The sequence below is a fragment of the Rattus norvegicus genome, chromosome 13 (genome assembly GCF_036323735.1).
Source record: "Rattus norvegicus strain BN/NHsdMcwi chromosome 13, GRCr8, whole genome shotgun sequence".
Taxonomy (NCBI): Eukaryota; Metazoa; Chordata; class Mammalia; order Rodentia; family Muridae; genus Rattus; species Rattus norvegicus.
In genome coordinates, this window is record NC_086031.1 from 56893967 (window position 1) to 56921421 (window position 27455).

The window sequence follows — 27455 nt, forward strand, 5'->3', positions numbered from 1 at the left end:
TCACAGGATCTGATAAAAATATGTGGAGAGAACACAGTGACTGATTATGCTTTAGATCAATCTCATGTACTATGTCAAAGAAGTTCTCTATGTCATTTCCTCAACTGATACATTAAACTTCCAGTAAATATGTAGAAATGAGCAGAATGAGTGAAGAGGATAAAAATGTCACATGTAGCCCACACACGCGGATCCCGGCCCGCAGCAGCTCTCTGCTCCCAGACCCGGTGAGAGAGAGACCCAACCGCCTGGTCAGGTGGGCACTCCTGAGGCTGCAGAGCAGAAGAGACCACCAACACTGCTCACCCCTGCCCACATCCCTGGCCCAAGAGGAAACTGTATAAGGCCTCTGGGCTCCCGTGAGGGAGGGCCCAGGAGCGGCAGGACCCCTGCCTGAGACACCGCCGGAACCTGATAGAAACAGACCAGATAAACAGTTCTCTGCACCCAAATCCCGTGGGAGGGAGAGCTAAACCTTCAGAGAGGCAGACAAGCCTGGGAAACCAGAAGAGACTGCTCCCTGCACACACATCTCGGACGCCAGAGGAAAAAGCCAAAGACCATCTGGAACCCTGGTGCACTGAAGCTCCCGGAAGGGGCAGCACAGGTCTTCCTGGTTGCTGCAGCTGCACAGAGCCCGTGGGCAGCACCCCACGAGCAAACTTGAGCCTCAGGACCACAGGTAAGATCAAATTTTCTGCTGCAAGAAAGCTGCCTGGTGAACTCAAGACACAGGCCCACAGGAACAGCTGAAGACCTGTAGAGAGGAAAAACTACACGCCCGAAAGCAGAACACTCTGTCCCCATAACTGACTGAAAGAGAGGAAAACAGGTCTACAGCACTCCTGACACACAGGCTTATAGGACAGTCTAGCCACTGTCAGAAATAGCAGAACAAAGTAACACTAGAGATAATCTGATGGCGAGAGGCAAGCGCAGGAACCCAAGCAACAGAAACCAAGACTACATGGCACCATCGGAGCCCAATTCTCCCATCAAAACAAACATGGAATATCCAAACACACCAGAAAAGCAAGATCTAGTTCCAAAATCATTTTTGATCATGATGCTGGAGGACTTCAAGAAAGACATGAAGAACTCCCTTAGAGAACAAGTAGAAGCCTACAGAGAGGAATCGCAAAAATGCCTGAAAGAATCGCAAAAATCCCTGAAAGAATTCCAGGAAAACATAAATAAACAAGTAGAAGCCCATAGAGAGGAGACACAAAAATCCCTGAAAGAATTCCAGGAAAACACAATCAAACAGTTGAAGGAATTAAAAATGGAAATAGAAGCAATCAAGAAAGAACACATGGAAACAACCCTGGATATAGAAAACCAAAAGAAGAGACAAGGAGCTATAGATACAAGCTTCACCAACAGAATACAAGAGATGGAAGAGAGAATCTCAGGAGCAGAAGATTCCATAGAAATCATTGACTCAACTGTCAAAGATAATGTAAAGCGGAAAAAGCTACTGGTCCAAAACATACAGGAAATCCAGGACTCAATGAGAAGATCAAACCTAAGGATAATAGGCATAGAAGAGAGTGAAGACTCCCAGCTCAAAGGACCAGTAAATATCTTCAACAAAATCATAGAAGAAAACTTCCCGAACCTAAAAAAAGAGATACCCATAGACATACAAGAAGCCTACAGAACTCCAAATAGATTGGACCAGAAAAGAAACACCTCCCGTCACATAATTGTCAAAACACCAAACTCACAAAATAAAGAAAGAATATTAAAAGCAGTAAGGGAAAAAGGTCAAGTAACATATAAAGGGAGACCTATGAGAATCACACCAGACTTCTCGCCAGAAACTATGAAGGCCAGAAGATCCTGGACTGATGTCATACAGACCCTAAGAGAACACAAATGCCAGCCCAGGTTACTGTATCCAGCAAAACTCTCAATTAATATTGATGGAGAAACCAAGATATTCCATGACAAAACCAAATTTACACAATATGTTTCTACAAATCCAGCACTACAAAGGATAATAAATGGTAAAGCCCAACATAAGGAGGCAAGATATACCCTAGAAGAAGCAAGAAACTAATCGTCTTGGCAACAAAACAAAGAGAATGAAAGCACACAAACATAACCTCACATCCAAATATGAATATAAAGGGAAACAATAATCACTATTCCTTAATATCTCTCAATATCAATGGCCTCAACTCCCCAATAAAAAGACATAGATTAACAAACTGAATACGCACCGAGGACCCTGCATTCTGCTGCCTATAGGAAACACACCTCAGAGACAAAGACAGACACTACCTCAGAGTGAAAGGCTGGAAAACAACTTTCCAAGCAAATGGTCAGAAGAAGCAAGCTGGAGTAGCCATTCTAATATCAAATAAAATCAATTTCCAACTAAAAGTCATCAAAAAAGATAAGGAAGGACACTTCATATTCATCAAAGGAAAAATCCACCAAGATGAACTCTCAATCCTAAATACCTATGCCCCAAATACAAGGGCACCTACATACGTAAAAGAAACCTTACTAAAGCTCAAAACACACATTGCACCTCACACAATAATAGTGGGAGATTTCAACACCCCACTCTCATCAATGGACAGATCATGGAAACAGAAATTAAAAAGTGATGTCGACAGACTAAGAGAAGTCATGAGCCAAATGGACTTAACGGATACTTATAGAACATTCTATCCTAAAGCAAAAGGATATACCTTCTTCTCAGCTCCTCATGGTACTTTCTCCAAAATTGACCATATAATTGGTCAAAAAACGGGCCTCAACAAGTACAGAAAGATAGAAATAATCCCATGCGTGCTATCAGACCACCACGGCCTAAAACTTGTCTTCAATAACAGTAAGGGAAGAATGCCCACATATACGTGGAAATTGAACAATGCTCTACTCAATGATAACCTGGTCAAGGAAGAAATAAAGAAAGAAATTAAAAACTTTTTAGAATTTAATGAAAATGAAGATACAACATACCCAAACTTATGGGACACAATGAAAGCTGTGCTAAGAGGAAAACTCATAGCGCTGAGTGCCTGCAGAAAGAAACAGGAAAGAGCATATGTCAGCAGCTTGACAGCACACCTAAAAGCTCTAGAACAAAAAGAAGCAAATACACCCAGGAGGAGTAGAAGGCAGGAAATAATCAAACTCAGAGCTGAAATCAAACAAGTAGAAACAAAAAGGACCATAGAAAGAATCAACAGAACCAAAAGTTGGTTCTTTGAGAAAATCAACAAGATAGATAAACCCTTAGCCAGACTAACGAGAGGACACAGAGAGTGCGTCCAAATTAACAAAATCAGAAATGAAAAGGGAGACATAACTACAGATTCAGAGGAAATTCAAAAAATCATCAGATCTTACTATAAAAACATATATTCAACAAAATTTGAAAATCTTCATGAAATGGATAATTTCCTAGACAGATACCAGGTATCGAAGTTAAATCAGGAACAGATAAACCAGTTAAACAACCCCATAACTCCTAAGGAAATAGAAGCAGTCATTAAAGGTCTCCCAACCAAAAAGAGCCCAGGTCCAGACGGGTTTAGTGCAGAATTCTATCAAACCTTCATAGAAGACCTCATACCAATATTATCCAAACTATTCCACAAAATTGAAACAGATGGAGCCCTACCGAATTCCTTCTACGAAGCCACAATTACTCTTATACCTAAACCACACAAAGACACAACAAAGAAAGAGAACTTCAGACCAATTTCCCTTATGAATATCGACGCAAAAATACTCCATAAAATTCTGGCAAACCGAATCCAAGAGCACATCAAAACAATCATCCACCATGATCAAGTAGGCTTCATCCCAGGCATGCAGGGATGGTTTAATATACGGAAAACCATCAACGTGATCCATTATATAAACAAACTGAAAGAACAGAACCACATGATTATTTCATTAGATGCTGAGAAAGCATTTGACAAAATTCAACACCCCTTCATGATAAAAGTGCTGGAAAGAATAGGAATTCAAGGCCCATACCTAAACATAGTAAAAGCCATATACAGCAAACCAGTTGCTAACATTAAACTAAATGGAGAGAAACTTGAAGCAATCCCACTCAAATCAGGGACTAGACAAGGCTGCCCACTCTCTCCCTACTTATTCAATATAGTTCTTGAAGTTCTAGCCAGAGCAATCAGACAACAAAAGGAGATCAAGGGGATACAGATCGGAAAAGAAGAGGTCAAAATATCACTATTTGCAGATGACATGATAGTATATTTAAGTGATCCCAAAAGTTCCACCAGAGAACTACTAAAGCTGATAAACAACTTCAGCAAAGTGGCTGGGTATAAAATTAACTCAAATAAATAAGTTGCCTTCCTCTATACAGAAGAGAAACAAGCCGAGAAAGAAATTAGGGAAACGACACCCTTCATAATAGACCCAAATAATATAAAGTACCTCGGTGTGACTTTAACCAAGCAAGTAAAAGATCTGTACAATAAGAACTTCAAGACACTGAGGAAAGAAATTGAAGAAGACCTCAGAAGATGGAAAGATCTCCCATGCTTATGGATTGGCAGGATTAATATAGTAAAAATGGCCATTTTACCAAAAGCAATCTACAGATTCAATGCAATCCCCATCAAAATACCAATCCAATTCTTCAAAGAGTTAGACAGAACAATTTGCAAATTCATCTGGAATAACAAAAAACCCAGGATAGCTAAAGCTATCCTCAACAATAAAAGGACTTCAGGGGGAATCACTATCCCTGAACTCAAGCAGTATTATAGAGCAATAGTGATAAAAACTGCATGGTATTGGTACAGAGACAGACAGATAGACCAATGGAATAGAATTGAAGACCCAGAAATGAACCCACACACCTATGGTCACTTGATTTTTGACAAAGGAGCCAAAACCATCCAATGGAAAAAAGATAGCATTTTCAGCAAATGGTGCTGCTTCAACTGGAGAGCAACATGTAGAAGAATGCAGATCGATCCATGCTTATCACCCTGTACAAAGCTTAAGTCCAAGTGGATCAAGGACCTCCACATCAAACCAGACACACTGAAACTAATAGAAGAAAAACTAGGGAAGCATCTGGAACACATGGGCACTGGAAAAAATTTCCTGAACAAAACACCAATGGCTTATGCTCTAAGATCAAGAATCGACAAATGGGATCTCATAAAACTGCAAAGCTTCTGTAAGGCAAAGGACACTGTGGTTAGGACAAAACGGCAACCAACAGATTGGGAAAAGATCTTTACCAATCCTACAACAGATAGAGGCCTTATATCCAAAATATACAAAGAACTCAAGAAGTTAGACCGCAGGGAAACAAATAACCCTATTAAAAAATGGGGTTCAGAGCTAAACAAAGAATTCACAGCTGAGGAATGCCGAATGGTTGAGAAACACCTAAAGAAATGTTCAACATCTTTAGTCATAAGGGAAATGCAAATCAAACAACCCTGAGATTTCACCTCACACCAGTGAGAATGGCTAAGATCAAAAACTCAGGTGACAGCAGATGCTGGCGAGGATGCGGAGAAAGAGGAACACTCCTCCATTGTTGGTGGGATTTCAGACTGGTAAAACCATTCTGGAAATCAGTCTGGAGGTTCCTCAGAAAATTGGACATTGAACTGCCTGAGGATCCAGCTATACCTCTCTTGGGCATATACCCAAAAGATGCCTCAACATATAAAAGAGACACATGCTCCACTATGTTCATCGCAGCCTTATTTATAATAGCCAGAAAATGGAAAGAACCCAGATGCCCTTCAACAGAGGAATGTATACAGAAAATGTGGTACATGTACACAATGGAATATTACTCAGCTATCAAAAACAATGACTTTATGAAATTCGTAGGCAAATGGTTGGAACTGGAAAATATCATCCTGAGTGAGCTAACCCAATCACAGAAAGACATACATGGTATGCACTCATTGATAAGTGGCTATTAGCCCAAATGCTTGAATTACCCTAGATCCCTAGAACAAACGAAACTCAAGACGGATGATCAAAATGTGAATGCTTCACTCCTTCTTTAAATGAGGAAAAAGAATACCCTTGGCAGGGAAGGGAGAGGCAAAGATTAAAACAGAGACTGAAGGAACACCTATTCAGAGCCTGCCCCACATGTGGCCCATACATATACAGCCACCCAATTAGACAAGATGGATGAAGCAAAGAAGTGCAGACCGACAGGAGCCGGATGTAGATCGCTCCTGAGAGACACAGCCAGAATACAGCAAATACAGAGGCGAATGCCAGCAGCAAACCACTGAACTGAGAATAGGTCCCCTGTTGAAGGAATCAGAGAAAGAACTGGAAGAGCTTGAAGGGGCTCGAGACCCCAAAAGTACAACAATGCCAAGCAACCAGAGCTTCCAGGGACTAAGCCACTACCTAAAGACTATACATGGACTGACCCTGGACTCTGACCCCATATGTAGCAATGAATATCCTAGTAAGAGCACCAGTGGAAGGGGAAGCCCTGGGTCCTGCTAAGACTGAACCCCCAGTGAACTAGTCTATGGGGGGAGGGCGGCAATGGGGGGAGGGTTGGGAGGGGAACACCCATAAGGAAGGGGAGGGGGGAGGGGGATGTTTGCCTGGAAACCGGGAAAGGGAATAACATTCGAAATGTATATAAGAAATACTCAAGTTAATAAAAAAAAAATGTCACATGTAGACTTTTTTGTGACTAACTTCTGTGCCCAGAATCAGGATCTGTAAAGAAACAGTAAAAGTTATGATGGCCAGATCCTACGAATACTAACTGGTAAATTAAAAAGGATACTATCCCTACACTTGAATAACCATACGACTAAAGGGAAGTATGCCCTTATCTCAGAATTTTGTAGTTGTGTCTCTACATGTTTTGAATGCATTCACTAAATAATGGGTTGTTTCAGAAACACTATTTCAGTGTGCTTCCCAAAGCATAGATACAATAAATATTGATGATGTATTGCCATCATGTATTGATGCTGTTTTAACTTTTCAATTTGAACTTTTGGAATGAACCTTAATTCTTCATCTCATGAGGTGATTGCCTTATTTTTATTATGTCTTATTTTTCTCTAAAATATTTCTACTGCACAACTTTTAATAGGATTTGTGAAACTTTATTTGCTCATTACTATGCTCTGAGTCCCTGTATCTTCCCTTCCAACAAAAACTTAAATATTTAAATTTTAACTCATAAGTCAATAGTATCAAAGGTACAGAAAATGACTTGTGACAAATTCTCCTACAGAGAACACTGAGAGAGAATCTTATCCCTTGTATCAGCATAAAACCTTGAAGAGAATCTTGTCAAAAAGCTATTGCTGTTTACATCATAGTCTTAGATATCCAGACTCCCTGGATATGAGAAATGAAGTTCTATTGCCCAGTGGTCTCATAGGCTATGGTAACTCATATCAGTCTAAACAGACTGAGCCACGCATCTAAACTGTGCATGGGGCAGATACCATTCACTGAATCAAAATAAGAGAATGAAAAAAATTATATAGATAATTCCTTCAAAAATTTATGGAAATTATGCAGTTATGGAAATTGCTGCAAATTATATTTGAGGTGCTAAACAATTTTGAAAAAGTAAAATAAAAAAGTCCATAGGTTTTATACTAAAAAAGCTTTTCTAAATTCTGAGGATTAAAAATTGAAGTTTTATGGTGAATATGCTCAGACCTTTTCAAACTTACAGTAAAGCAGTGGGCAATTTTAGACTGTAATAAAGTCTCCAAGTACACTGGAAAGTGTACTAGTGTATGTTTCAGTTGGTCAGAATTTGTGTTCTTGTAGCTGGTCTCATTTTCACATCCAGCAATGCATTGCCACAATACTTTACAAAAAATGTGGTAGGGAGAAGGGCAAAGGAAGACATTTTCCTTTACCTTTTATCCTACACAACTTAGAGATAATAGAATTTTATATCTTGTATTTTTCTATAAATATGTTTAAATAATCCTTGGAGAAATCCTTTTTATATTATTTTGGAAGTATTATGGCTATTTTTCTTTTATCAAAAGATCTATTCTCCCCAAACAATTGTTCACATTGTTTAGAAGCATTTCACCTCTTTTCTCTTGTCTACATTATTTTGTCTGTGAGTGATTTCAAAATCTAGCTGCAGGAAATGTATTGCCATTTTCAAAACAAAAAGCAAGTCATGTCAATCATTTCTAAGTGGGACTTCTATTCTAGTTTTGTTCCACTACAGTTAGTGCTGTGCTTTTGTGTGACAGCGCATTCTAGCCCATGCTCTTAGTCATTAAAGATTGAGAATTCTCTACTAACTGGATCTATGTCCTATTTGGTTGCATTGCTTCTATTTTTGATTTATTTCTTTTGATTTGATTCACTGCTCTTTTGGTTCCAGAGCAAAGAAATGAATAATGCAGAGAGGCTTGAGTTTTTATTATCAGTGGTGCTAGGGAGATCCCATTTTCCAAATCATCTAAATGCCATGACACTGTTATTCGTCACTTCTGATGCTGGTTAATTGCATTGTTGGTAGTGGTGTCTACTGTGAATTGTACACTAGATACTTTCTCTAAGAGCCATTTTAGTGGGACAGAATGAAAACATGAATAGTCATAATAATGGGAAATTGAACTGTGATGAAAACACCATAAAATTCCAGGAAAAGATATCAGCACCATTTTCAATTTTTTACCGTGACACCAGCAGGAAGAAATGACATGCTAAGGAAAAATTGAATGATGTATACAGAAGGGAAAAGTTACAACTTTATGAGCAGCCTTAAGGACATCGGCCACAGGAAGCACGGCTCACACCTGTGCAGAAGACGCTTCTGAACTAATTTGCTAGGGCAGCCAAGCCCAAGGGTACAAAAAAAGTAGACCGAACAGCAGGCAATGTTCTCCCTGCTCTAGAGACTGGAAATATTACATCAAAATGTTGGCAGTGGCTTCTGATGTTAATGAGAGAAGAATTTGTTCCAGGTCTCTCTTCTTGTTTGGTAACCTGCTTCAACCCCTGTTTCATATTATCTCCATTATACATATCATATATGAGTATTATGACTAAAAGAGAGTGGATTCCTAAGCGTAGCAAAATGTCAGAAGACTAACTGTATCCAACTAAACAAATGTGTTATCAGTCCCATTGTCTAATTTTCTCCAGTATCTACACACAGTAAGAGAAACTGATTTTTTAGAGGCCGTCTGTTCATAGCACAGAGAAGACTATAGAAGAGATGTACCAATTACTTTTAATACCATGTGACAAAATAACACATTAAAACAGCATCAGAGATGTTTATCTTGGCTCAGGAATCAAGAGTACATTCCACGATGGTGAGGAAGCCATGGCGATAGGGTGGTAAGACCATGAAGCAGTTTACAATAAGGAAGGGAAGGAAAAGAAGAGAGAGAGGGAGGGAGAGAGAGAGAGAGAGAGAGAGAGAGAGAGAGAGAGAGAGAGAGAGAGAAAGAGAGAGAGAGTGATTTGTTGATTGATTGGTTGATTGATTGATTGATTGATTGACTTATTGATTGATTTGTGGGCTCAGCTAACATTCTAATTGTTATTCCATCTGAAATCACATTCCATGGAATGGCATTGCTTACACCCTGTGTGGATTTCCTTCTCATAGTCCCACCTCTCTGGTAGTGACACTGTAGACACACCCAGATGTTTGTTTCTTGAAGTAGCACTCTAGCTCCCAAAAACAAGTCTTAATTCAGAGTTACTGAAATGGGAAAAAAGTTTTCATGAAGGGAAATAGTGGCATTGATTTGTGAACAATAATTAATGCTAGGTTCTGAAATATGGGTATGTAATATGAGAATCATGATAAAGTGAATTTCAATTCATTCTGAGAGTCCACCTCTTCTTAATATTGGAAAAATAACATTGTAATAAGTAACTGTAGTAGGATTTGCTCTGAATAAAATTTTCGTTGACAAATTTTACTGTCTGACACATCTGAAGTACGTGTCAGCAAACAGGCACAGAGTCTGACTTCTATATACCAGTATCTAAAATTTTCAGCTTGAAATACTTGTTAGAAAATGATATTTATTCATTTTCATAGAATGTTAAATGAAGATTTTTAAATGAATGTAGTGGCTCATTTGGTCAAACAATAATGTGTAAATTTGGCCATTCACAGTAGGAAGAAGCTGAGAGATAGAGCCAGCAGGGCCAGCAGTGAGCCTTTGGAGAGCCAGAGTAAGCCAATCCAGAGAGCACCTGCTCTGCGCTGTCTAAAGCTTTAGGTATTATCCAAGCATGGTATGGTCATCTGGCTTCTATGAGATATGAAAAACACTGTTTTTAACTGATTGCTTGTCTCTTATCCAGATACACAGAACATTCAAAACTAAGGTTCAGTTTTAGTACTGATTCATGCTGAAGTTTGTTATAAGGAATTTAAAATACTACAGTGTCAAGCTTATGGTCCCCTCTTCATTTACTTTTACAGAAGCAATTGTAACTCAGAGAGATCAAACAGGATGTTTGCATGAAACAATAACTCATTTTGAGCAAGAATTCAAGAGTCCTTGTTTTTCATGCAGAGTTTAGTGGGATGTATTTACTTATTAATTCATTATTTACTTTATTATCACTGCTTATTTTCTAAAACCAACACCTAATTCATTTTAGAAAATGGTCTTCACTAGTTGGGTCCTTCTGATATAGCCCCAATGAATATTTTAAAAATTTCTTAGTCATACATCAGTGTTTTCATCATTTATTGAGCTACGTTATGAGCAATGTATCTTACAAGACAGATAAGTAAATGTTAACATTGCAAAAACCTAATTATTACAAATATTGTGATGTTAAATAAAAATGGTATGGAGACATGATGGAAAAAGATATTCATTTTTATAACTAAATATATGCTTATATGTTTGAAATCATAAAATACTACACACATATTGCTAAATGATTCTTTTTTTTTTTTTTTGGTTCTTTTTTTTCGGAGCTGGGGACCGAACCCAGGGCCTTGCGCTTCCTAGGTAAGCGCTCTACCACTGAGCTAAATCCCCAGCCCCTTGCTAAATGATTCTTAAAAGTCCAGCTTTCCTAAATTACTATGATTCAATGCGAGTTTCATTTTTGTGTGAAGAAATTGACTTTCCCTCCCCAGTTAGAGTAATTAAATGGTAACAAGAGTATCTTACACTTCTTTACTGCTTTCAGAAATCTAGACACAAGCTGACAGTTTATATAGTTTATCCAATAAGTCATACTTTACTGAGTAGTCTTTAATAATGAATTTGTAAGTCCTTAAATTAATCAATTTGAACAAAAGAAGAAGAATATTAGTGGCTAATTTACTTGACTATGCTAAATCCTGAAGAAAGGTCTAAATTACAACCCTGCTTTCAGTTCATCACTCAGATTATAAGTGTAATTTCCACAAAAGCAAATTGTAGCATGTTTTAGCTTCTGTGACTGTTGCTACTTTACTTATGTCTATAATTACAGTTGGGAACTGTACAACTTAACTATATTTCAATTATTAGACTCATTCTGACAATTACTCTATCCACACGGACCATAGCAAATGGTCTCCACATATATTACTGTTCCTCATTATTAAGAAATGTTTTCATGTCTCCTTATTCTACAGCACTTGTTACAATTCAGAATTCAGAAAAAGCTGTTTTCCTTCTTCTTTGAAATGTGTTTTCTATTTCCCCACTATTTCTCTTAAGACAACATATATACATATGTATGTTCAAACATACATGTTTATACGCAGGTGTGTATAACTGTCTCAACATGCTTCCATAGTAGAAAATCATGTATTTCACCCACACATAGTAAAAGTAATGTTTTTATGATCCAAGATCTGAGTAATAATAATAATGAAACAGGTGAACAAGTGTAAGTTGCTGGAGAAAAAGAGAGAGAAGGAGAGGGAGAGGGATGAGTGAGAAGGGGATGAAGGAAAGGGAATGAGGTAGTGGGAGAGAAAGGAATGAGGGAGTGGAATGGGCAAGAGGATTAGGGGTGTGGAGGGGGGATGGGAGGAAATGACCTAAAATGATTACATTCTTTTTATAATTTTATGAAGCTTTCAAATTATATTTAAAAGATGTTTTTAAAGAAAAAAACAGAAAACTGCCCAAGGCAGGTACCTTCTAGAGGATTTGCCCACTAATATACCTGCTCTTCTTGAAAAAATGGCACAAGCTTTAGCTGCTTAAAGAAGACTGACTGTATGTTTCCTATTTCAAGCTGTTAGGTTTTATTCTCTCAAATACACTAACATTTTATTCCCATCATTTTTTGATGGAAACCTTTTCAATACTCACAGGAACATTTAAAGACACCTATCATTTCTAAAAGTGTAACTATCAGTAGGAAATCGCTTTTTTCCTCAGTTACTTCTCATGATTGGCAGGTTCTCAATCTCTCTTTTGACTACACTTCTGTAGGATTAGGGTGTGTTCTCTCCACATACCTGTAGAGAGGAATAGAAATGTGGGTTTGAATCTGAGGTGGAGGTAAAAGTCTTATCCTCAGATACTGCACTGGAATATTTTATAACAAACCATCTCATGTCACAGGCTGTCATTCTTTTTTTCTTATTACTTTTCCTTTCACTGAAAATAGATTCGTTTCTCATACAATATGTTCTGATTATAGTTTCTCCTCACTCTCCTCCTCCCTGTGTTCCCACCTCAGACCCCTTCGGGATTCACTCCCTTTCTGTCTTTTACTAGAAAAGAAAAGGCTTCTAAGAGATTAGCATATCAAAATAAAATATATTAAGATAAAGCAAGAATGATCACTTCAGAATAGGAGCAGGCAAATCAAAAGAAAAAAAACGCACCCAAGTGAAAGAAAAAGAATCAGAAACCAATGAAAATCTGTTATATATACTCAGAAGACCCACTGTAGCCTCATCACATGGAGGCCCTATGCTGGCTGCTTTAGTTCTGTTAAGTTCATATCAACTTTTCACAGTTGACTTGGAGGGTCATGTTCTCTAGGTATCTTCCACCCCTCTGGCTATTACATTCCTTTTTATATTTAATTGTTTTATATATTTATATCCCAAATGTTGTGCCTCCTCCTGGTCACCACCTGTAGAAATCTTCCCTCCATACACCATCACCTTATTCTCTAAGACAGTGTCCATCCCCACATTCTTCCAATCAGGGGAATTAAGTCTCTACATGATCAGAAGCATCCTCTCCAACTGAGGCCAGACACGGCAGCCCTTGGCTTCATATGTGCCTCGGACCAACCCTGGAACGATTCTTTTGGTTGGTGGATCATTCTCTGGGAGATTCCAAGGGTCCAGGTTAGTTGATGCTGCTCATTTTCCTATGGGGTTTCCATCCACTCAGTTCCTTCAATATTTCCCCTAACTCTTCTATAGGGGTCCTAAACCTGTGAACAGTGATTGGCTGTGAGTATCTGCATGTGGCTCAGTGAGCTGCTAGTAGAGCCTCTCAGAGGACAGCCATACTTATTTTTCTGTTTGCAAGTACAACACAGCCTCAGAATAGTGCCGGTGTTTGTTTCCTGACCATGAGAGGAACAGTCATTGGTCAGCCATTCCTTTGGTCTCTGCTCTATTTTTGTGCTTGCATTTCTTTTAGACAGGAGCAATTTTTGGTCAAAAGTTTTTTAGGTGGGTCGGTGTCCCTATCCTTCCACTAGAGATCCTGTGCAACTACTGGAGGTAGTCTTTTTAGGTTCCATAACCCCACTGTTGGTCATTTTGGCTAATGAATCCTAGAAGCCTACCACAGCCCAGGTCTCTGGGATTTTCTAGAGGTTCCTGTAGGCTTAGATATTTTTAAATTAGGTTTCACAAAGGTCTCACCACCCCTTTCTAGTCCACCATCCAAAGGTAATGGAGAAAAAATGGTAAATAGGGAAAGGGAATGTAGATCTGTTTAGAAGCAGTTCCTTGGGACGATTCCAATCTTCATTTGTCCAGTTCAGCAGTCCAGTTCTGTTGTGTCAGGATACCAAACATGAATCAGCAGTGGTGGCATGATCCTGCAGAAACTACCAGGCTTCAGCCAAATCAGCACAAGTCAATGGGAGTGAAGAGAATCAGCCTTAATGCCAGGATAAGTTCCCTGCCTTACATCTCTCAGAAAAGTGAAGATCAGCAAAGACTAAGACTCCAGACCAAGCTACCAATCCATGTGTACTTTCACTGTCCATAGAGTCTTATTAATACTATCTCCAAATACCAGGTGTCCTCCCCTTGTTCTTGTCTCAGCAAAACATCACTTGAGTCTGTCTTAGCAAAACACTTTGTGAATCACTCTCAGTAAAATATCACCATGAGTCTATATCACATGGCGTATCCAGAAACTTGCATTCCAGTTGTCAGCCCCACCCTCACTTCTGACAGCTGCATTACTTCTATTCATTCTCCTTGCACTCAGCTCCTCTCTCCTGTCTCCTCCATTACCTGATACCTCCCTGCTCTTCCCTTTCCCCTCCCCTCTTCCACCAGCTCCCTCCCTCCTTCTGTTTCTCATGATTGTCTTGTTGCCACTTCTAAATGGGATTTAAGCATCTTATTTGGACATTCCTTTTTGTTTAACTCCTTAGAGTCAGAGGGTTGTGTTATGAACATTATGTAATTTTTGGCTAATATTCATTTATCAGTGAGTACATAGGATGTATGTCCTTTGCAGTCTGGGTTACCTCACTCAGGATGATATTTTCTAGTTCCATCATTTGCCTACAAAATTCATGATGTCCTCATTTTTAATAGTTGAATAGTGTTCCATTGCATAAATGGACCACATTTTCTCTATTTATTCTTGAGTTGAGGTACATCTGGGTTGCTTCCAGTTTCTGGCTATTATGAATAAGGCTGCTATGAACATAATGGAGCCTGTATAGCCCAATACAATCAGGGACAATACAAGGCTGACTACTCTCCCCATATCTATTCAAGGTAGCACTTGAATTTCTAAGGACAACAAACTGATATCAAGGGGAAACAAATTGGAAAGGAAGAACTCAAGGTATCACTAGTCAAGTATGACAAGATAGTATATATAAGCAGCCCCCAAAATTCTACCAGAATACTCCTACAGCTGATAACTTCAGCAAAGTGGTCAGATATAAAATTAATGCAAAGAAATCAGTAGCCCTCTTTTATAGAAATGATAAGGTAAGAAAGAAATCTTAGAAACAACACCCCTCACAATAGCCACAAATAATATAAAATAATCTTGTAGCTATAACCTAGCACGTAAATGATCTATATGACAAGAATTTCAAATAAATGAAGAAAGTAATTGAAGAAGACATCAGAAGATAGAAAGATCTTTCATGCTCATGGACTGGTAGGATTAAAATAGTGAAAATGGCTCTTACATTCTTTCCACCTCCTTTTCCATAGTTTACCCTGAGCCTAAGGAGAGGGAGTTGATGAACACACCCCATCTAGAGCTGAGTATTCCAAGTTCAAGGTCCCTCTCCCTCTCCCTCTCCGTCTCTCTGTCTCTCCGTCTCTCCGTCTCTCCGTCTCTCCGTCTCTCCGTCTCTCCGTCTCTCCGTCTCTCCGTCTCTCCGTCTCTCCGTCTCTCCGTCTCTCCGTCTCGGTCTCCGTCTCTCTGTCTCCGTCTCTCCGTCTCCGTCTCTGTCTCAAAAATATAAAATATTTTTAGATCCTATATAATGTCTGACTGTGGGTCTTTTTATCTTTTCCCTTTTGTTGCAGTAGGAAGCATCTTTGACAGTAACTTAGCAAGATGCTGATCGATTAGAACAGCAGAATATCATTAGAAAACATTTTATCATTACTGTTTTTTTTAAATAGTATCTGGTTTTACTCTTTTCTTAATTTTTTAACTATATTTCTTTACTTACATTTCAAAGGTAATTCCCCTGCCCGATTTCCGGTCCATAAGCCCCCATTCTCTCCCCTCCCTTCCCCCCTCCCCCATACGGGTATTCCCCCTACACATCCCCCTTATTGCCCTCCCCATATTCCCCTGCACTGGGGGTCTAACCTTGGAAGAACTGAGGGCTTCCCCTTCCCCTGAGGCCCCAACAAGGCTATTCTCTGCTACATATGCAGTTGGAGTCCTCAGTCAGTCCATGTATAGTCTTTCGGTAGTGGTTTAGTCCCTGGAAGCTCTAGTTGGTTGCCATTGTTGTTTTTATTGGGTTGCAAGTTCCTTCAACACTTTCAATAATTCCTCTAATTCCCCACAAGGGGATCTAATTCTCAGTTCGTTGGTTTGCTGCTAGCATTGACCTCTGTATTGGACTATCCAGTTTCTGACTTTTTGTCCCCAAGCAGTGTTGGTTATGGGTTCCTCCTCATGGACCGTGCGTTAAGTTAAAGTTGATTACTTCTATAGGCTTTTTGGGAGTTTCGTTCTAGTTTATTTTCTAGACAGAAGGAAAGGAGAGAAGGCGGGGGAGAGAAAAACGAAACAGATGAGATTAATTAAAATAAATTAAAAGAAACAACTGTGTCTGACCCACTGAAGACCACATAGTCTGAAGACTTCCTAGAATGTCTGTTGCAGCCAGGGCCACAGGTAAGGGGGAAACCTAAAGGAGCACAACAGACTCGGAACCGATCTCCACAGTTATGTAGTCTGAACAGACATTTTCAGAATGCTGCCTCCCCTGACCCCAACAGAAGTAGCAGATAGTTTTATACAGACATGTTTCTTTAAAGATGTGTAGGAATTCAATGTAGAAAACATGTCAGCAATTAGAATGAGGATACAAGAAAGAGAAAACCGTAAGTTCCTTTGACAAGAATAATGAAAAATGGTATAGTGTGAGTGGTTTATATGCTGATAGTTGAAGATTTAAGAACCATGTCAGAGAGTTGAATTTTTAATTTGTCATGTAATTTAGGAAGTCTAAAGTGACCCCGTAAGACAGGAAAACAAAAATCAAAATGTCTCAGGCTCTAAGATCAAGAATTGATGAATGGAAAGTCATGAAATTGAAATGCTTCTGTAAGACAAAGGACATTGTCAATAGGACAGTAGAACAATAGGACAATAGGACAAATTGGCAACCTACAGATTAGTCTACTCTTGGTCTCTGAACTATCCAGTTTCTGACTTTTTGTCCCCAAGTAGTTTCCCTACAGATATCCAATATATACAAAGAGCTCAAGGAACTAATCTTCAGAAAATCAAACAATCCAATCAAAAAATAGGGTATAGAAAGAAACAGAGAATTCAAAACAGAGGAATCTCAAATGGCTGAGAAGCACTTAAAGAAATGTTCAAAGTCCTTGGTAATCCAGGAAATGAAAATCAAAGTGACCCTGAAATCCACCTTACACCAACCAGAAAGACCAAGATCAAAAACTCAGGTGATACCACATGTTGGAGAGGTTGTGGAGAAGGAGAAAAACTCATCCATTGTTAGTGGAATCACAAACTGGTAAACCCCTGTGGAAATAAATTTGGAGGTTCCTCAGAAAATAGGAACTATATCTACATGAAGTCTCAGCATATACCCAAAAGATGTCCCACCGTGACACAAGGAAACCTGTTCCACTATATTCATAGCTGTCTTATTTGAGATATCCAGAAGCTGGAAAGAACCCAGATGTCCTACAATAGAAAAATGGATACAGAAAATGTTGTTCATTTCCACAATGGAATACTATTCAGCTATTAAGAAGGAGGACTGCTCCATAATATGAAGTTTTATGAAAAAATCATGAGTTTTGCAGTCAAATGAGTGGAACTAGAAGATAACATCTTGAGTGAGGTATCTCAGCCCCCAAATGATATTAGTCGGAAAATACAGAATACCCAGGACACAATCCACAGAACTCAAGAAGGTTAACAAGTCAAAGAACCCAAATGAGGATCCTTCAATCTCACTTAGGAGGGAGAAGAAAGCAAAGGGCAGATGCAGGGAGGGAACTGAGTGGGAGAGGGAAGGTGGAGAGGTAGGGGAAAAGGAGAACTTGATCAGGTTTTGAGGGTGAAACTTCAAAGGCAAGTAAAATGATTGGAAATATATAACCTCAGGAAGTAGGAGGTGGAGTGACCCTCTATAATGTACCAGAGACGTGGGATGTGAGAGAGTCTCAAGACTCAAAGGTAGAAACCTTACATGAGATAACCAACAGTGGTGAGAGGGAATTGGTAGAGTTAACATCCAGTAGAAAGACTTTGGGTGGAGGAACGGAGTTGCCATCCAACCGTCAGGAACTCTGACCTGGGTTGTTCCTGTCTGGTAGAACTTCAGGGATAGAAATGAATAGAAGACTGGGCAAAATGGAATCCAGTGATCAGACCAAATTGAGAACCATCCCATGGGGAGACTCCATGGCCTGACACTATTACTGATGCTGTGGTGTGCTTGCAGAAGTGAGCCTAGAATGCCAGCCCTCAGAGAGGTCACAAAAGCAGCTGAGATGAAAGCAGACAATTGCACCCAATCAATGATCTGAAGTCAGGGACCCCTGTGGTTAAATTGGTGAAAGACTGGAAGAGTTTGAGGAAGGCAAACTTTTGGGATGACCAGCAATCTCCAGGATCCCAGATGCCTGAGATCTCTAGGACACTAAACACCAAACAGGTGGTATGTACTGGCTGGTCTGAGGCCCAGACACACATACAGCAGAGGACTCTCTGGTCTGGCCTCAGTGAGAGAAGATGCATCTAGCCCTTGGAGACTTGGGGCCCCAGGGAATGGGAAGACTGGCAGGGTGGGGTGGGGGCATGAGGTACATCTTCTAGGAGATGGGAGAGGAGGAATGGGATGGGGAATTGTTGGAGAGCACAATGGGATGAGATAGGGATTGGACTATAAGGAAAAATGAAATAATAATAATAATAATAATAATAATAATAATAATAATAATGATGATGATGATGATGATGAAATAATTGAACTGTTCAAATAATTGAACAGTAAACTGTAGAGTAGGTGAAGTTTTACAAACAACTCATCTAATTATGTAAACTCAATCTAAGAAACCTCAAATAATTTTAATAATCTATCCAATTTAAAATAAATCAAATATAGAGGCTTCTGAAAATGGAAAGGAGTTTAAATATTTAATTATTTCATAACAGCAAAAGTACATAATACTATTGGAAGTCTGGAAAATGTCATTAAAATGCAATGAATTATTGCCTTACTCCATATAAAATAACCGGTATGAAAGTTGAAAAATAATAAATACTTGGGAGGATATAGTGAAAGGAGATCCTTTTTACATTGTCCATGAGACTGTGAATTCCTCTAGCATAATATATGTTTTTCCAAGAAAAAAAAATAGCTATTTTACAATTACGTATACAGTTAAATGAAATGTCATGGGGATACCAAAAACCTCATATCCTACATATATCACACTATTCACAGCAGCTATAGCATAAAGTAAACTTAAACTCCCACCAGCATATGAACTGATAAAAATGTGTTATTTATAAAAATTATATACTGCTCTGTCATAAAATGATATGCTGTCATTGGTATCAGAATGGATGGTATTGGAGGACATTAAATTGAATTAAATGTCAGAAACAGAAAGTGAAAATCCATATATTCTGTGTGGAAGTTGAACAAAAACACTAAACCAAATTTTGAACTGTGACTCCTAGGAGCCAGAAAGTGTGAGATGAAATGGCCATGTAGGAGATTGGAGATCCAGTACCAGGAGTGTTATTTTAAAAACACCAAATACTGCTCTTGCTCTTACTCTTCTCTGCTCTGGTGCCCTCTTCCCTGTCCCTTCTCTCTCCATCCCTCCCCCTTCCCTCCACGTGCTCATGGCCAGCCTTTGTTCCTCCCCTCTTCTATTCTTCTTCTCTCATTAAACCTCTCCATGTGGAAAAAAAAAACACCAAATACTAGTTAGAGTTCTACAGAACAACAAGAACTGGATGTAGCACACAAGAGGGTATTCTAGGTTTTGGTATAAGAGCATAGAGTTCTAAGACTTCAAACTTAATGTAACTAATACAGGGAAGGTAGTGTTACACAGATTTAATCACTACACAATGTATGTGTACATACACACATGTACAAGTATTTATAACGTGGTAGGGCAGAGAGGTGCAAAACAATATTTAGTATAAAACTCCACAAATATTCAAGGAAATGAATATGAACTCTCTTGATTTGATATTTATTCACAACTAGGAATTTTTTACATTTAATATTTCAGTTTTTACCAGTAAAAAACATACTGTATTAACTTGTTTTTTCTTTTTCTAAAATTATTTCCTTGATAAAGCATGTTTTAATAGGGCAATCCTTTGCTCATTTTCTATGTTATATCAATTTTAAGTTTTATATATAAACATCAAAATCATCAATTATTGAAATGATGAAAAGGAGAGAAATTTACTATTCAAATTTCCAGTTTGTAATCACATACACACACACACACACACACACACACACACACACATGACTAGAACTAAAATGTACCTGTGCCACATATATAACATATTCATGCCTCTCAGAGTTTATCTTAGCTATATTTTTATTGATAAAATAAAATACCATGATCAAAAAAATTGAGAGTAAGTTTATTTTGGTTTACATTTAGTTTTAATACAGAATAAAAGGAAGGCTGTTCAGAAGGTAACTGGAGTCAGGAACTGAAGCATCTTTTGTGCATAACTGACAACTGTTAGACTAATAATTGCTATACCAAGGTAAACAATGAAAGGGGCACTTTTTTCATGAGAAAAAAAAAGGACTGATCACTTTAAGAGTAGAAGTTATCATACCCTGAGCTTAATATTCTACACAGATATAATTGCTATCCTAAAACAAATATATGATTGCTATTAGTGTTAACATTCTGCCGAAAAAAACAGATGCAGACTTGTTAAATAGTTTTATTTCAGATCCCATGGACTAGTTATGGCAGAAATCAGATTAATTCCAGAATTAACTTAACTTCAAAATGTACTCATTACATCAGAGGGATGTCCTAAAGATCAGTGGATTCTAAGCGTACAGTATGTATCTCAATATATTCCTAAAATTAGAAAATGCATTTTTGATTTGACAGTATTCATAAATCATGTGTTTCCTTCTCTGAATAACTGGTAGTGCAGAAATGCTCCCATATGCTAGAACGTTGGTATGTACTTATGATGAGGAGAGAGAATGTCACTCCATGTGCTGCCTCTTATAGTCACTCAACTGCAGCATGTACAAATTTAGAAATGGTATTCCCACAAAATTAACTCCAAGCAACTTTCCGTTCCTGCTGACTTCAAATGCCTGATAACGTTATACACGTAGTGCAGCATTGCCACAGAGTAAAATAATTCTAGAATTTGATTCAATATTTATGTAGGAAATAGCAATTTGAAAATTAAACAGTATTTAATTTCCCAAATAAATTCAACCTCTAAACCTTTAGAAATAAATGAGGAACTTTGATTTTGTGTAATTCCTAGTTTCCCATTTAATAGCTGTGTCACTGTTAGAACCTCAATTAAATTATTTAGAATTATTTTATCATCCACCAAGAGGTACATCAATTCAACAATGAACCAGGATTTTGAACACTCAATGACATGTTCCGCAGTTTGTTTTTCTCATTCTGCCTTTAATCCAAGAACAATACATCCCACAATATGGATAAAGCTTTATCAAGCGAGATCAAATTCCTTATGTGTAAAATAGAAGCATTTTCAAAATAAATGTAAAACTTCATTATGCCATTTCTAGGCAGTTTAACAATTATTTCAAGTCCAAAGAGTTTAGGAAGATAATAGCACACCTTTCCTCTGACTCTTAGGAACAAGAGTAGAGACCATGTTCACATCTCTTATTAATTCAGTGACAAGTTGTTTACTATTTCACTATACATGCATTCTCAAAGACTTTTCAAAGATTTGATACACTACGTAAAATCTCTAGATCAAAAAGCTAGTAGCTTCACATAAACCAGAAAATATATCCTTCTTATCTAAAAACATGTCTCCAGACAGTAAAAGGTATTTTATATTTTAGATACTTTTCTATGTTCACTATTTGGGGATTAATGGGTTAAGAAAATATAAAATGAAAACAGGTAGATACACAGTAGAGATAGATATAAGAGATTTTATTTTAGTTATACCATGTAGATCTCAAAATCAACATTCTTCCTATCCAACGCCCTCATCTTTTAAAAGATACTTAGGAATAGAGGAACAGAATATAAAACAGTTTCTACTCTTATAAAGTTTATAGTTTTGTATTGATAAATTGTTTATAATAACTTACAGTCACAGAAAATTAAGTTGATAGAGACAAATTATTGCTAATTTTGAAATTATAATCACCTATCTAGATTTCACAAAATAAACCATACTGTGATTCATCATGAACACACATACAATAAACATTGAATAAAAGGGCACTAACCTAAAATCTGTAGCAAAAATTGATAGTATAGTATTTGATTCTAAACACTAAATATTGGAGGCACATGTTTAATCAATATGGCACTAAAATCCTTGAAAATACAAAGTAAGACTTTTGGTAAAAGTAATGAGTTACTAATATCAAAATATATGTTTTATTTTAAAGTGAAAGAATGAAAATGTTTTAGATGATGTAAAACTAAGATAGATTCAGTTCCTCAATTTTTTCCATGAAGGCATTTAGCCACTTCCATAATTATACTATATTATCACAGTGTTTTTTTTTTTATGTTTAAAATAGTTTCTTTAAGTCATCAACAAAAAAATTGAAACTCTCTTCCACTTTTAATAGTGTTTTTCCACTGGGTAAGAAAATTCTTTGAAATAAAAAAAACATGATAATTATTTGAATTTATTATACCTCCCTCCACAAAACTCAAAAGAAATGAAAAACGTTTAATAACTCATTCTTGCAATAGTAAACCAGAAGCTAGAAACAACCCAGAAGCCCCTCCACAGAGGAATGAATACAGAAAATGTGGTACATTTACACATGAAGTACTACTCCGCTATTAAAAACAACTTCCTAAAGTTCACAGGAATATGGATGAAAATATCATTCTGAATGAGGTAACCCAATCACAAAAGAACACACATGGTATGTACTCACTGAGAAGTGGATATTAGCCAAAAAGAAGCTCAGATTACCCACGATACAACTCAGAGATCATGTAAAACTCTAGAAGAAAGATCACACCAAAGTGAGGATGCTACAATCTTATTCAATAGAGGGAAGAGAATAATCTCTGGGAAGAAAAGGGAGAGAGGAATCTGGGAGGGAGAAAGGAGGAGGAGGGAAAGGCAGGGCAGTTCAGATATGGGAGGAAATGGGGGAGAAGTACAGAGGGTCAGGAATTTGAACAGAGGTGTGTAGCCGTGGGGGAGGGGGAACTGAGGGTAGCCACTAGAAAAACCCAGATGCCAGAGACCCAAGAGATTTCCAGGACCCAACAGGGAGGACATTAGCTGCCCAACAGGGAGGACATTAGCTGAAATACCCAATGGAGAGGGGATAGAAACTGTAGAGACTATATCCATTGGATAGGCATGCCCCCAGTTTAGGGATGGGGCCACTCACGAAACTCAAAACTATTAATGCAGAATTCCTCCTGTCAAAAGGAAATGCAGGGACAAAGAGTGGAGAAAATACTGAACGAAAGGCCATCCAGAGAGTGCCCCACCTAGGGGCAGAACCAAACCCAGACACTATTGCTGAGGCCAAGAAGTGCTTACTGACAGGAGCCCAGTATAGCAGTCCCCTGAATGGTTCTGCCAGAGCTTGACCAATACAGATGCGGTGTACATAGCAAAACATTGGACTGAGCATGGGGACCACCAATGGAGAAGTTAGGGCAAGGACTTTAGGAGCTAAAGATATTTGAAACCCCATAGGAAGAACAACAATATCAACCAAGCAGACCCCCAAAGTTCCCAGGACTAAACCACCAACCAAGGAATACACGTCAGGGGAACCATAGCTCCAGTTGGATATATAGTAGAGGACTGCCTTACCTGGCATCACTGGGAAAGGAGACTCTGGTCCTGTGGAGCCTTTATGACACAGGATAGGGGAATGCTAGGGCACTGAGGCAGAAGGTGGGTGGGTGGGTGGAGAAGCAACCTCATAGAGGCAGGTGGAGGCAGGAGGGAATAGGGAGCTTGTGAAGAGGAAACTGAAAAGGAGGGTAACATTTGAAATGTCAATAGATAAATTAACCAATAAAAAATGAAAAAAATATGCAAATGTTTCTAAATAATTACTGAAAAGTGTAGTATACTATGCAGTTCATAAACAAAGTGATTTTTAAATACATGGGTTTGTTTATAAGAAGAAAGAAAACATGCTTATGATTATCATAGCACATTTTAGCAACTGTGCTTTAGATATCAAAATGAAATTTAGAAAGTGGAGAAGCGGATATGAAAGCAAGGGAGAAAAATCACAGGAAACCAGATGTCACCATAGGCTCTGGTATCTTTGTAAAAGAATCACACAATATTAGGAAATGAAGGGGAAATGAATCAGTTCAGTGACCTAAATAAATCTACATCTTGCTATTTCCCATAAAGTTTGTTTCTCTGAAGTCGAATGAAAATATTCTTACAAAAATATCCCCATTAAAGTCATAAAAAGAATTTCCTATCGCTCTAATTAGGTACCAAGAATAGGCAAATTACAAAAATGGAAGCTCTTCTGGGACACGGTGCTGGAGGCTGAAAAGCAAAAAGGCATGTTCCCTGCCATCTACTGAATCATGGAACCTTTGTGGTGCATATCATAGGGGTCCGAGGGCAATGCAGGAAGAACAGGTTTGCCTGACTCTCTTTTATTCTGATGTTATAAATGTTACAAAAGGGTCCTCCAAGTCACAAAGTCATCTAATCCATATTGCCTACATAATATATAAGCTAATGTCATTAACAAAAACTGAGATTTCTTTGTGTTAAATTATTTTTCTTGCCATAATAATATAGCTGAATATGCATAAAGGGTAATGAAAAGCTAAACATTTGAGGGGCATAGTTGTTCTGAGGACAAACCCAATTTTAGTCTGATCACATGATTAGGCCACCAGTAATATCAGCAGTGGCTGAGTCACAATGGGGAGGGGGGATAAGAAGAGAGCAAAGAACAAAGGAAACTTTTAAATAATCGTAAGAGCTGAAGATTTAGTGAAGATTAAGTACACTTTCACAGGAACCAGACACTATTGGTTTCTCTTCCGATAGACCTTTCTTTCCATTTTTAGCATAAATTTCAATGGGTAAATTTGAAAATCAAGTTTTCTGAGAGAAGATGGGGTGTTGGGTTTTCTTAGGACAAAAAGGTTGAAGATAAAGTTTAGAGTCGCCTTGTATTAGTCCAGCCTCCAGAGATCCAGGAGTCTCTGTCTTTTCTGCTTCTCATCATCTTTAGAATTGGATTCAACGCACACATTATTGTTGAAGAAACTCTTGTTATCATATCAATATTCCAAGTTAAAATACAATGTAAAGATGATTTACAGCAATACGTTACTTCTCAGTAGTGACAACCGGATACAAAAGAGGCCACTAAACTGGTGTTCTCACTTGGTTTTATAAAGATTCATAATGAAATTTTGGGAGATTTTGTTTGTTTGAAAAGAAAATAGAAATATGATCTGTTTTTGCAGCATTTTGTAGACATTGTCTATCAACATGTAAGGAATCATTATCCCAGGGATATTTCTTCAATATATATTAGCATTAGTAAGTTTTCTGGTCTGTTTACTTTTTCAAATTTTTTTTGAAAAATTCTAGTGTTTCTAAGGAAAAAAATGAAATGACAACATCCCGCCCTATTTTACAAAGATGTCTAGTTTGTTTCCTGCATAGAATTATCTACAAATTATATAGGCTTACATCTCTAGCATTAGGAGACTTTTATATATAAACTTGATAATAAAATTGGGGCAAGATGTGATTTTTATTTTAGTTTTCAGTTACTGAAAATGACTAGTGAGTTTACATAAACCTGAAGAATTTATTCTTGGAGCTAATTACAAGATTATTCTAAAGTGTTTATCAAAAGCAGAGATAAATAATTGGTAATAAAATAAATACATTGCTGCCTAGGACTACACAGAACTATTTTTGAACTCAGTAGGGGAGATAGAAATAAACTCATTGAAGATCACAAGGGTCACTAACTTCACAAAGGAAAGGAAAGTCAAGCAACGCCCATGATATTGAAAATTAAAAGTAATTCAGTATTCATCACTAAAGTGGAAATAGTCTTTTGGTTCTCTCTTCTAAAAATAGGAGAATGAAAGAATAGTGTTTTGCTGGTAGAGGTAATGAAAATCAGAATGACCATTGTCTATTTTGGTGTTTGTTTGCTTTCTTGATTCTTTGCTTTATAAAGCAAAAGACCAGGTAGGTGGTATCTAACTAGGAGTCAAAGAGGCTACATATTAGACTCAAGTTTATACTCATGCCTTAACATTCAATTTCTAAAGAGTAAAAACAGAGGCCCCAGGGAAGGGTAAGGCTGGCGAGGGGGAACACGCTCTTGGAGGCAAGGAGGAGGAGGAATAGAATGAGGAATGATGGGAGGGAGGGACTGATGAGGGGACAACAACAGAATGTAAATATATAAAATAATAAAGCTTGAAAAGAAAAGAATGAAAACAGCAGTGGTGATTAGTTAAAGTCGTGTTACATCATAAAAATTGGAAATCAACTAAAAAAAAAGCAAATATTGATAAATGAAAAAAAGTTGATATCAAGTCTCACCCAATTAGTAAGAGGAACAAAAATATATAAAAGCATAGGTGAGCAAGTGGCTCAGTGAGCAAAGGCCCTACCCCTCAAACCTGGCAACTGAACTCAACTCCTAGAGCTCAGTGGAGAAAAGCCCACTCCTAGTGATTGTTCTTAGACAGCACCCACGAATGATCATATACATGTTCCCACATGTACATGTGCAAAAGAAAGAAAACTAAAAAAACATTAAATAGTATAAAAACAGTACTACCAGTAAAAAGGCTATCAAAATACAAATATTAAAATACAATGCAGGTAATGAAAGTTTAGGAAACATATCATTCTTTTATATTGAACAAATAAAAATGCAGTCTTTGAACTACAAAGATTTAATACAAACATCATAAAAATGAACAGAACATATGAAAGGATACATTCATAGGAGAAATTATATTTATAATAATAAATATTCACATAAAATACTAAAATTAACTCACTGAAGAATCACATCAAGCATAGTTATTATACAGTCAAGAAATGGGCCTGTGGCTCCCAGTGATCAAGAGAAAAATGTCATGGGAAGCCTACAGGAGAAAGAATGTAGGTCTCTCAAAGCCAATAGAGATGGCAATAGTTCAGTCTTAAAAATATAATGAACTGAGTTCTGAAATGGTGAAAATGAGCTGGAAATTACACTTTTCAGCAGCACATCTAGCAAGAAGGTCTATGTTGTAGGTATCAGTTTTAGCCTTATGAGATTCACAGAGGAATACAGATAGATGTAAGGAAATAATAAATCCACATTAATTCAATGAATTTGTGAATTTTTCAAGA

The 27455-nt window shown here is 37.7% G+C and overlaps 1 long non-coding RNA gene across 1 annotated transcript in view; it reads right to left on the reverse strand.

Annotated features, from left to right (window-relative positions):
• Positions 1-24060, reverse strand: part of LOC134481624 (uncharacterized) — a 31812-nt gene extending 7752 nt beyond the window's left edge. The window contains exon 1 of the long non-coding RNA XR_010057329.1: positions 23907-24060. This is a non-coding gene — a long non-coding RNA (uncharacterized LOC134481624). The remainder of the gene's footprint in view (positions 1-23906) is intronic.
• Between the last annotated feature and the right edge of the window lie 3395 nt (positions 24061-27455).